Source organism: Pteropus alecto, unplaced genomic scaffold (assembly GCF_000325575.1).
Source record: "Pteropus alecto unplaced genomic scaffold, ASM32557v1 scaffold577, whole genome shotgun sequence".
NCBI lineage: Eukaryota > Metazoa > Chordata > Mammalia > Chiroptera > Pteropodidae > Pteropus > Pteropus alecto.
This window is the reverse complement of record NW_006440152.1, coordinates 415,755-427,685: the sequence shown is the minus strand read 5'-3', so window position 1 is coordinate 427,685 and position 11,931 is coordinate 415,755. Positions and strand designations below refer to the sequence as shown.

The window sequence follows — 11,931 nt, the reverse complement described above, 5'->3', positions numbered from 1 at the left end:
AGAGAGGTCAGGAAAGGGCTGCTGGCTCACGGTCTGGGTGGGACTAGCGCTGTGCCCCCTCTCCCTGGTTGCGTCTCCCTGACCAGGCTGTAAAATGGACTTGACAATGCTGTGACGTCTCTCGTGGGAGTTTTTTGAGGATTAAATGTCGTGAAGGCCCTTAAGGCGCTGAGCCCAGGGCTTGGCACAGACAAGTTCTGGACACACGTTAGAATTAATGCGATTCACAGCAGGGACGCGTCCCCTCCCCACCAAACCCCATATTTTAACAGATTCCAGCCAACAAAATGACACCTTCACAGTGTCCCTTGAGTCATCCACTCAGTGCCAGACTCTGCGGCAGGTTTGTAGGATCCAAAGGTGAGCAGGATAGACACGGCCCCTGCCCTCTTAGGGGCGACACGTATATGGCTGTCCTCTTGACTCCAAAACACACGCGCGTTTGTGAAACAAAACCAAACGCACCCTCTCCTCAGAGCGACGCCCTCTACTGGAAATACGGAGAGGAATCTGCTGCAGGAGTTCTGGGGAAATGCCTGGGAGGGAAGCTCCCCCAGAGTCCTTGCCTGCCACCACCTTAGGCAGTTTGGAGGGACAGGGCAGTCTGGGGCTGGGGTGGAGGCAGGCCCAGATCTCAAGGACTGGAGCGCTGGGGGAGCGCCCCTTGCACACGAGTTGGAACCACCCCCAGCCAACCAGACCAGGGGTGGGGAGCCTGCTGGGGAGGGTCCTTGCGTGGGGGATGAGGGGACTGAGGGGTGCCTGGCGGAACTCGGCTGCCTCAGGTGCTCTCCCTTGTAGAGCCCACCCTCCTCCAGAAGAAGCCACAGCCCTGGTCAGAGTAGTCTGAGCATGGTCCTGCTGAGGTAGGACTTACCTCAGGACTGCTCCCCAGAGCTACCTGAACAATAGCTTTGACTTAGTGATGCAGTTTTGTAGTTTAAAAATTCCTGCTAAAGTGGAAAATAAAGGGAATTGGGGAAGTCCCTAACATAGGCATGCGCAGAGGGACAGCTGGTGTGACCTAGAATTCACCTTTGCTTCATTATACGATCATTATAATAAATTAGCATTGGGGTTAAGGCTGTACCCATTATGCATCTGATGCCCTGACAGTTCCGAAAAAGCCCACACATGGTAAGAAAAGGGGCACCTCCTTAATTCCAGAAAAAGAACCACCTTCTTTCCAAAAAGCAACCACCCTAAATCATGAATATTCCACCCCTTAGTTATATTAATGGATGAAATCCCCAAACCCACAACAGGCCCATGCCAGCAGCTCTCCCTTGAGCCTGCCTGCTCCCCTATCTGAGCGTGTAGTTCTGCTTTGGCAGAAGTCTTTGGGACTGACGACTTTTGGCAGCTTGCTTCCCCTTTTGAGACTGAGCTTACTTTGTCCTGAAGGCTGATAGCTCCTGGCCGCCTATTCACCCTTCTAAAGGTGTACTTTCTCCTTTAATAAGGCTACCTTGTACACAATTTCTGGGTGTCTGCCTTCAATTCTTTGTCGACCAGATGCCAATAACTGAGGTCCAGGAGTTCCAGGACTCCCCAGAACCGATAACACTGCTATCGCCATGGCCTGAACACTCGCCATACAAGACAAGCACGAGGCCTGCCTCTGTTGCAGCCGCTGCCTCGCAGAGGCCCTCCAGTCAGGCCCAGGAATCCTGCTTCTGTCCCTCAGCCTCTATGCAACTCAAGGGACTCGCTGCCATTCCAAGAGTTCACCTGAGCGGCAAGATCTCTGTCCCTAAGTGCGCAACGCGTAGAGTCCACCCCCGACACGGTCTAGCCAATGGGGATGCAGCGAATGAGCTCCTGCGGCCACTAAGAGGCGGTGGGCGGGACCATCCTGGCTTCTCCCAGCACCCGCAGAGGCGCAAACCTGATGGCCATAGGGAGGGGGACTGGGGTCTGGGCCTTGTGTGTGCTTCAGGGGCTAGGGGGGCTCCTCTGTGAGGTCCATAAGAGAATGGGAGCCTGGCATGGAGAGTGTGGCTTTTTGAGCAGGGCTGCAGTCTTAGAAGAGGCTGGTGACACTAGGATTCTCATTCTCCTGCCTCATGGACAATATCCGCTGTGAATGGGAAGTCCAAGACCAGGCAAGGCCTGGTATAAACACCCTAGAGATACATAGCATGACCAAGTGGGAATTATCCCAGGAATGCAAAGTTGGTTTAACATCTGAAAATGAATTACACACCATATTAATAGTACTAGATAGGGAACCATGAGCATTGCGATAGATGCAAAAAACAGACTAGACAAAACCCACCACCCATTCATGATAAAAATTTGCAATGAATTTGGAATAGAAGGGAACTTCCTCAACCTGACAGTGTCTACATAAGCTCACAGTGTGCATAATTCTTAATGGCGAAAGAATGAAAGTTTTCCCTACTATTGGGATTAATGCAAGATGTCCACTTTCACCTTTTCTATTCAGCATTGTACTGGAGACTCTAGCCAGTGGAATAAGCACCTACCCATCAAAACAAAACAATCCTGATTAGAAAGGTAGAAATAAAACTTTCTTTATTCACAGATGATCCTATATGGAGGAAATATCAAGAAATACACAAACACAAAGCTACTAGACCCATAAACAAATTTAGCAAGGTCAGAGGACACATGATGACTATTAAAATATCGATTGTATTTCTAAATACTGGTAACAAATTCCAAAAATGAGATTAAGAAAATAATTTGATTCACAATAACCTTAAAAAGAATAAAACAAAACACTTAAGGATAAATCAGATAAAATATGTACAAAACTTGCAAACTGAAAATTACAAAACAGTCCTGGGAAGATTTAAAGAAGCTCTAAATAGAGACATTGGATGACTCAATATTCTTAAGATGGCAATCTTTCCCAAATTTACTTGTATATTATTATATCTATCAATATATCAGCTGACTTTTCTATAGAAATTGACAAGCTGATCTTAAAATGAATGTGGAAATGTTATTACCTTAAATAATGAAAATATTTTGAAAAAGAAAAAGTTGAAAGACTTACCGTGCCTTTTTCCAAACTTATTATAAAGCCACAGTAATTAAGACAGTGTGATATTGGTGCAGAGATAGGTGCATAGATTAATGAAATAGATTGAGAGACTATAAACAAATCCTCAGATTTCTGATTAAGTGATTTCTTATTGTAGCAAAATACATATAATATAAAACATAACATAACATATAAAACACATATCAGAAAATTTGCCATTTTAACCATTTTTAAGTAGACAATTCAGTGGCCGAAGTACTTTTACAATGTTGTGCATCCATCACCACTACCTAGTTCCAGAACATTTTCAACACCCTAAATGCCATACCCATTAAGCGGTCATTCCCCATTCTTTTCCTACTTCAGCCTTTGTAAAACACAAATATCCTTTCTGTCTCTATGTATATACCTATTATGAATATTTCATAAAAATGGAATCATATGATATGGGACCTTTTATGTCTTGCCTCTTTAATATAGCATAATGTTTTGGAAGTTCACCTGCATTGTTAAATGTATCAGTACTTCATTCCTTTTAATGATTGAATTGTATTCCATTGTATGGACATACTACTTTCGTTTATTCATTCATATGCTGGTGGACATTTGTATTGTCCTCACCTTTTGGCCATTTTGAACCATGCTACTATGAACATTCATGTACATGCTTTGTTTAAACATCTGATTTCAACATTTTGGGTCCATATCTAGGAGTGGCATTACTGGATCACATGGTAATTCTATGTTTAATGTATTGAGGAACCACCAAAACTGTTTAACATAGAGGATGCACCATTTTACATTCCCACTAGTAATATATGATGGTTCTAATTTTTACACATCTTCTCCAACACTTATTTATTTTTAAAAAATTATGGCTACCTTAGTGGTTGTGAAGTAGTATCTTGTATTTTTAATGGCTTTTCCCTAATGACTAATGATGTCGAGTATCCTTTAATTTGCTTATTGGCCATTTGTATATCTTCTTTGTAGAAATATTATGTACTTAGAGATAAATTTGACAAAAGACATGCAATACCTGTACACTGAAAATTACAAAAGAAATTAAAGAATACATACATAAATAAATGGAAAAATATACAATGCTCACAGATTTGAAGACTCAATATTGTTAAATGTCAACGCTACCAAACTGATCTACAGATTCAATGCATTACCAATAAAGTCACAGCAGGACTTTTTAAAGAAATTGACAGGTGATTCTAACAACTATATAGAATTTTGAAAAAGAACAAAGTTGAAGGACTTATACTACGTAGTTTCAAGATTTACTATAGGACAGCAGTACTCCAGGCAGTGTGGTATTGCATAAAGATAGAGATCAATGGAACAGAACAGAGAGTTCAAAATATACCCACAACTATATGGATAATTGACTTTTGACAGAGATGTCAAGATAATCCATTAGAGAAAGGATAATATTTTCAACAAATAGTACTGGAAACATTGGGAAATCATATCTTTGAAAAAAACATGACCCTTACCTCACATCATACACAAAAATTAACTCAAAGTTATGACATGCACGTAAGAGACATAACCATAACACACACCGCCTGTGAGTTACTGCAGTTGGAGGATTCACTGCAGACACACTTTTCCCTGATGACAAACGTGGAAGTCAGACCATATAACCCCAGGAATCAAGTGAAATTGCTAAAGCAGAGGCTCTACGGCCTCACAGTGACTCCACCTCCCCCACTCCCTTCCGGTGCCCCAAGACCTTCCTTCTCTTTTTTCGCCTTATTAAAACCCGCTGTACACGTGCGACTGTCCCTCTCACTGTAGCCTTGGCAACACCCACCTCGGGCTTTCTGATGTAGTTCAAGGGAGCAACCAGTAGATGGCGATATTCCATTAGCGCAGGCCATACACATGGTATAGCAAGCAGCAAGCATCTCACCAGCTTTGACAGAGTCAACTTTCTGCGCATGAATAAACCACGAGGGTGAGATATATAGGTTTCCAAAAGTTATACGGGCTGCAAGACCTTGAATAAATCAAAATCTCTGAAATGATCACGTGCTTCTGATCTCTATGCACGCTACAACAGAGATTCGCAGATATGGCCGGGGAGCAGCCCCTTCCCCCTCGCCCGTAAGTCAGTCACCAGGGTCTTTTCAGCACACTAGCAATACTGGGAGATGGTCAGTCCCGTCTTTAAAATGGGCTCGATGCGGTTGGAGCAGGCTTAGAAGGGGAAGCCAGCTGCAGTTGAACCCTGGCTCTCCAGGTGATGAGCAGAGGGACTTTGGCCAGGTCCCTCGCACTCTCTGAGTTTCATTTTCTTCACTTGCAAAACGATTAGCAATTCAGAGTTTCTGTGAGGAATCGGTGAAACAATGCACATCACTCAGTAAGCACAGAGCACAGTGCCTGACATGTGGAAGCGGTCAGTAAAGGAGGACTAGTCTTTATTAGCTGTTAGCTTTATTCATCATAGGAGCTGTTCAGTCTCAGGGACATCCAAAGGCAACGCCGTATCAGTGCCAAGGGCACGAACTTTGTCGTTAGATACAGCAGCTCTACCACTTAATGAGGGCTGTGAGAACACGGCTCCGCTCGGCCTCTCTGAGCCCCAGCTTCGTGACTGGTAAAATGAGCATGTGCGACACCCACCTCCCAGGCTGTCCCGGGGATCAGACACCACCGCGGTGTGCGTGTGGACGTGCACGGTGTGTAGGACGGGCTCCATGGGGGGGGGGCAGCTGCCGTGGCAACCTGCCCAACAGGAGCACCGGCACCGAGCATCACCCACCACGGAAACAGCTCATTCCTTGTGCCTTGTCTGATCCTTGTTCATCTCTTTTGCATCTGCTCGCACTCCGTTGCACAGAACAGGTAGCAGATATCCAGAGGGAGAAAAAGAGAAAAAAGAAAAAAGGAACCACGAAACAGAGGCAATTCTTTCCATCAAAAATGTCCTGGCTTTGGAAAAGACAGCCACTCTATGACTTGGGTGGTCATCTTACAGCTTAGATCCACACCGAGCCTCCCTGGAGCTCACAGCCTTCCCCCAGGGGCGCCCAGCTTTGCGGGAAACATCTGGGATCCTTGTATGCCCGAATCTTTGGCCTCCTGCAGCCACAGAGCAAGCGTCTTGGCGCTGACTCTCCTGAAGAGTGTCTCTGGGAGGACAACTGAAGGACAAGAACCAGGCCACATTTCTGTTCCCACACTGTTCCTTCCTGTGACTTTGCCTTTTCCCTTGCCAAGAAGAAGCAGATCTTGTAATGTTTAGCGAAGTTTCCTGTTCCTGCTTCCTGAGAACTCTCCTAACCAAGCCCACTTATTCCCCACTGGTCAATTCAGCCCAGCCAGTGAGGCTGTGGAACGGGGCTTGTTTATAGTGAAAAGAATTTTGAATCCCAGCATTTCAGAGATCAAAGATGATCTTTATGTCTCCTTGTTGTTGCTTTTTGTTTGATTTGGTTTGGTTTCATCATCATCTCTAAAGATATTTATTGGACACTGAAGAGGAACAAGGCCCTAGTTTAGGCACGTTATAGTACTGGATTCCGCATACTTTTTATAGAACAGTATAGATGAAACAGAAAGGCTAATGTCAGGTAAAACATAAGGCATTCAAGAAAGAACTAAAAATTTTGTTTGTAATTTTGAAAGGTCCCCCTGACAATCTTTCAAATCTGGCTTTAAGTAGAGCAGTAGAATAAATGCAGTTAAAATTACACCACAAAGATAGTCAAGGCATAGTTGGAGGGGAGGAAATATGTAGGGCAAGGAGAGGCATTTCATAGACATCTCCTAAACCACTTTTCCAGTCCAAGCTGTCCTCATGTCTTGCCCAGATGATGGTGATAGCCTCTTAACTGCAAGTGTTCTTGCTTCTATTCTTGTCCCTCCATTCTATACACAACAGCAAGATAGAGTTTTTCTAAAAACATGAAGCATATTTCTTCTCTTCCTAAAGCCTTATGACTTCATACTTAGACTATGCCACAAATTCCATCCTTGTGTTGTTTCTCTTGTGCTCTCTGCCAACGATCCTGCCACATGTGCCTTGGGAGGAGCCGTCCCTTTTTAATGGAAAGCCTCATCCTAACCATCTCATGGGACATCTTTCTTGTCATTCAGAACTCAGCTTAAGGTGCCATCTTCAAGTGACCTTTCCTGACCACCCTCTGCCAAGCTTGCTTATTGATTGTCTGTCTCTCTCTAGAGAATAGTAACCCCAGGAGAGCAGTGTCCTTGTCTGTCCTGCCCCCCTGTTATCTCCAACACTTAGAACACTGCCTGACACATAACAACTGACTGATAAATATTGGTTTAATAATGATCTAGATAATCCCACTATATTTTTTCCCTTTCCTTAAACATACAGCGACTCTCCACCTGGTTTTGTGACATTTTATGATGACTTTAAGCTTATGAGTGGAAAAAGGAATCAGATATGAATTCTTGTTCTTGACGAACATTGGATAAGTGCTTTGGCTTTTCTAAACTTCAGCTCTACTTAAGTCCTACTTACCTCGAAGGCCGTGAGGATTAGATAATAAATGAAAGTGAAAGCTCTTATGAACTGCAAAGCACTGTACTAGACCACAAGAGTGGAAAGATGATGAAAAGGAAGTCCAGAAAAATTAAGTGATAGCAGTGAACAGAGATTTGTCCACTGTACTAACCTGTAAAGCACAAATATTAAACAATATGTAAATGCATTAATTTATGTAAGTAAAATACCAATACAACACTCTTAGAAGAGGGAATAGATGTTGAACTATATTGATAAACTTTTTTAAATGGGGTTTTTCCCTTCTTTAAAATTTTCTCTCCTTTTTCTCAAATTGCTTGGCCTTGAGAACTTTAAATAAGCTTATAGCACCCTTGTCAATGTTTTTTAGTCCTTCCCTACAGTCTGTACTACATGAACTCCCTTCAAATATACAATAGTATTGTTTATAATCTTTTGACTTTTTTACTTGGGATAGAAATTTCAGAAATTCTATTCAAATAATAAATTACCCCAATTATTTTAAATTTCAATAGTGACTATAGAATTATATTATAATGTGTCAGAAATGTCTTGACTCTTTTAGGCATTTGGAGCTTTTCATAGAGACAGCACAGCAGTTCCAGCACTCTAAGCTCTGGAGTTAGGTGCCTGAGATTGGAATTCCAACTCTCACTTACTAATAGTGACTCTGATCAATTACTCAACTTCTCAAAGCTCAGGTCTCCTATTTAAAATATAGGGCTAGTAAAAATCTGTCTCACAAGGTCGTTGGGAGGATTCAGTGAAAATCATATTTGTGTAATGCCTCACACAGTAAATGCTTAGAATTTTGCTTCTTAGATTCTTAGATCAATGAAATGTTTCAGGTTTTCTCAGATATATTCTATATCTGTCATTCAGTAGTTTAAACATTTGACTTACTAGGAGCATGAAAAACAAAGACATAACTAGTTCTTACTGTATGCTAATGTTAAAGTGTACTTAAACATTTTGAAGGACACTGTCCCATATGTGTTAAAAATTAATTTTACTATAAAATCTGAATTATATGAAGTTGAAAACCTGAAAAAAAGGACTATCCTCAACTGCCGCTGTTTGTTTAACTTACCGTTATATTCGATTAGAGTCAGAATAAACTTTATTTCAAAATATCATTTTCATTTTATAAAAATGTCAAAATCCAACAAGATCAGAAATACAAATATATTTTCCTGGGCTTTCACATCTGTTGATGTTTATTTGCAATCTGTTTTTTAATACAATTTACAACCTCACCCCAATTTCCAGTCTTATTACATAAGTGCTAAGTGGCAGAAAAGTCTGGAATAAATACATCCAAAAATTTTTTTTAAAAGGCAAAGCTGTGAAATTTAGTCACATACAACAGGTTCTGTGAGGGTGGAGCAAGTGTCTGGGAAATAAAATAGAATAAGAAACATGGAAATTTTTAAAGTTCTTTCAATGATCTTTGTCTTTTGCTCCATGGTTTAAAGACATACATGAACTAAAAGTAATTGAAATTTCTCTTTTTGTCAATAGTCTCTGTACAGCTCATCTACTTCCTCATCTGTAAACTGATCTCTTAATGTTATAGCAGCTCAGATAACCTTCCTAAATGGTGCCTGTTGCTTCTTCATCAAAGCAAACAAAAGCATTTCTGATGACATCTTCTTGATCTATGCCACTTAACTTTTCACCAAACACCACAAGGAGAAAGGTAAAATTTATGAACCCTGGGGCCTCATTCCTCATGGCATTGAAGTATGCAACAGCTGAGTACTTCCCTAGAGAAGCAAGCATATCATGCAAATGTTCCTTGTCAAGGAAACCATCTCTGTTCTGATCCTTCATTTTGAAGGCCTCTTCAAACCCTTGAATCTGGCTAGTCAAACTGGGCAAAAATGTTTTTCTGGATGCTGTGCATTGATAGCACTTCTTGGTGGTCTTTGTCTTTGCTTTTTAGTTTGACATGGTGGCTGTTTAATTCTGGGACTCTGTTCTTCATAAGTTGTAATGCAGTTCACTTATCCAAACTCAGTCTCATTAAAGCAGAAATGAATATTGAGTCAGACATCATGGAAGTTGTTTCATTCAACAGAGCCTGAGGCCAGACACCAGAACTGGGGCTTCCCTGGTTCTTAAATATCAGTTTTATATGAAATGAGATTGACAAAATGGTGATACTCGTGGGGTAGTGGGTATGCAAATTTCTTATACTTTTCTTTCAAATTTGGTGAATGTATGAAAATTTTCACGATAAAAATAGGTTAAAATATTCCCTCCTTCAGAAGGATTGTAATCCAATGGTTTTTTACCACTTTAAAAAAAATAAACAAAAGAATCCCTTGTACTTTTCAAATAAAATCTCAGATGGAACCCTAATATGTAAAACAAATCAAAGGCCAGCTGCTTTGACTGATGGCTGAGAAGCGGCTAGTGATTACAATCCTACCTCTTGCTTTTCCATCCACACCAGTGGAGAGAGCCCTTGAGCCACTCTGTAGTCCTCTATGCTTACTTGCTACTCAAGCAAGCAACATCAGAGGCTAGCAACATCAGCATTACCTGAGAGCTTGTGAGTCTAAAGCCCCCATCCCAGACCTACTGAATCAGAATCTGCATTTTAAAGAGATGCCTCAGTGATTCAAGTGCACATTAGAGTTTGAGAAGCACAGTTCTATGGTAGCTTGAGTTTCCAGAGGTTGGCATAAGTGAAGTTCTTTATTTTACAAATAAATTAAGGAAGGCTCACAATCTTGTGCACAAAGCCATATCACTACTGGGTGGGAGAGCCAAGTTAGAAACCAGGTTGCCTGACTTTCAGCTCAGGCATTTCTATACTACTCTTGCCAATTGCACCCTGTGGCCGATCCCCCTATGGTCTCAGAGGCCAGGCTCATGCTTTGTTTCTGGGACCAAGCCCCAGCCTTGTGCCTGGTGCCCATAACAGGGCTCTTCTCCCATATCCTTGCATCTAAATCCATGACTTGCTTCCTTATCTCTAACACCAAGTTTCTCCAGAACTGGAGTCAAAACTTATCCCCACTCCTCTCCCCTCTCAACACATTCCTCACTCCAGTCCTTGCTAGAAACTGTTTTTGATAAGTCTGGCAGCCTAATAAGTAAAATTCTAGGGGGGTAGGCATTTGACATTGAGAAATCCTGAGGCTGGTTGAAATTCAAGACTGGGATTCCAGTTTCTCACAAGAATTCGGATGAGCAACGTGGGGACTGCTATCTACTTCTGCTTCTTGGTTAGAGTGCTCTTTGGAAATATGATCATCTATTGCTTCTGCTGAAGGTGAAGCTGTTAGGCAGGGCAGCTGTCACCCACAACAAACATTTCAGGCCTGTTCCTTCTAAAGATAATTTTAAAACATAATGGATACATCCTTATATTCTTAAATAGAAAGCCTTAGTTTCTTAACTTTTGACCCCAAAACAACTCACACTGAGGCTGTGAATGTTCAATGCAGGCCTTGTCTTGGACCACACTGGCCTGGGCAAAACAAGGAGTAGTGGCTCATGGTGGTTGTGGTGTGCCCTGACCCAGGACTACATCAATGGATTCCTCTGTAAAGTCCTGGTACCCTGTTGCCAGCAGCAGGCTGGCACTGTATATTTAATTGGATTTTCCATACACATCTGAAATGCAACAGTTTACCAGCAGATAGAGATGAGGAGGGAAGAAAACAAATCCCAGGATTTCTTTCTTCTTCCTTCATTCTAACAAATTTAAATCTCTGAGTCATGCTAGCTTTGCCTCAGGAGTCTCAGAACTCACTGAGTAGAAAAAGAAGCTGGGAAGAAGCCTTCTGATTAGTATCAAGGTATATTTTTCTCATCATAAATTGGATATGGGTATGTATCAGGGGAGGAGCACCCTACATTTTGAAATGACTTGAAGATTTTTTGGACATTATTTGCTAGAGATGAATAATTTATGTTAAAGAACTGAGCATTTCCATAATTCAAGTCCATGAATGTGTCTAATTGTGGAAAGCTGGCAAACTTTTAACGTTCTTGGGTTCTTTCTGTACCTTTTCTAGCCAAAATGAGGCCGTCTCATATACTGTATCCATGAATGAAAGATATGTTACTCTGCTGGGAAAGAAGACAATGGTCCTTGTGCTTGTGAGATTAACTGGGGTGGGTTATTACTAGCCACCTATGCTTGCTGATTAGTAGAAGAAACCTTCATCTTTCCAGTGAGGTTTTAAGAATTTGAGATAAATCACAGGATATCTCAGGGGTTCCTATTGGATTTTAGTATTCAAAGAAGAGTGTGACTGGGGATGTGCAGTATTTAGAGTTGTTTATGTCCCTTGATATCTGTGTCAGGTTCTTAGAATAACATGAAAGTGACGGCTAAAATCTCTACGGCCCCTGGGTAAAACCGTAGTTTTACCTCAGAACAATGATC

General features: G+C 41.7%; 1 pseudogene; it reads right to left on the bottom strand.

The window, feature by feature from the left end:
• Positions 1 to 8,966: 8,966 nt before the first annotated feature.
• LOC102882074 lies at positions 8,967 to 9,479 on the bottom strand (annotated as a pseudogene).
• Positions 9,480 to 11,931: the final 2,452 nt, after the last annotated feature.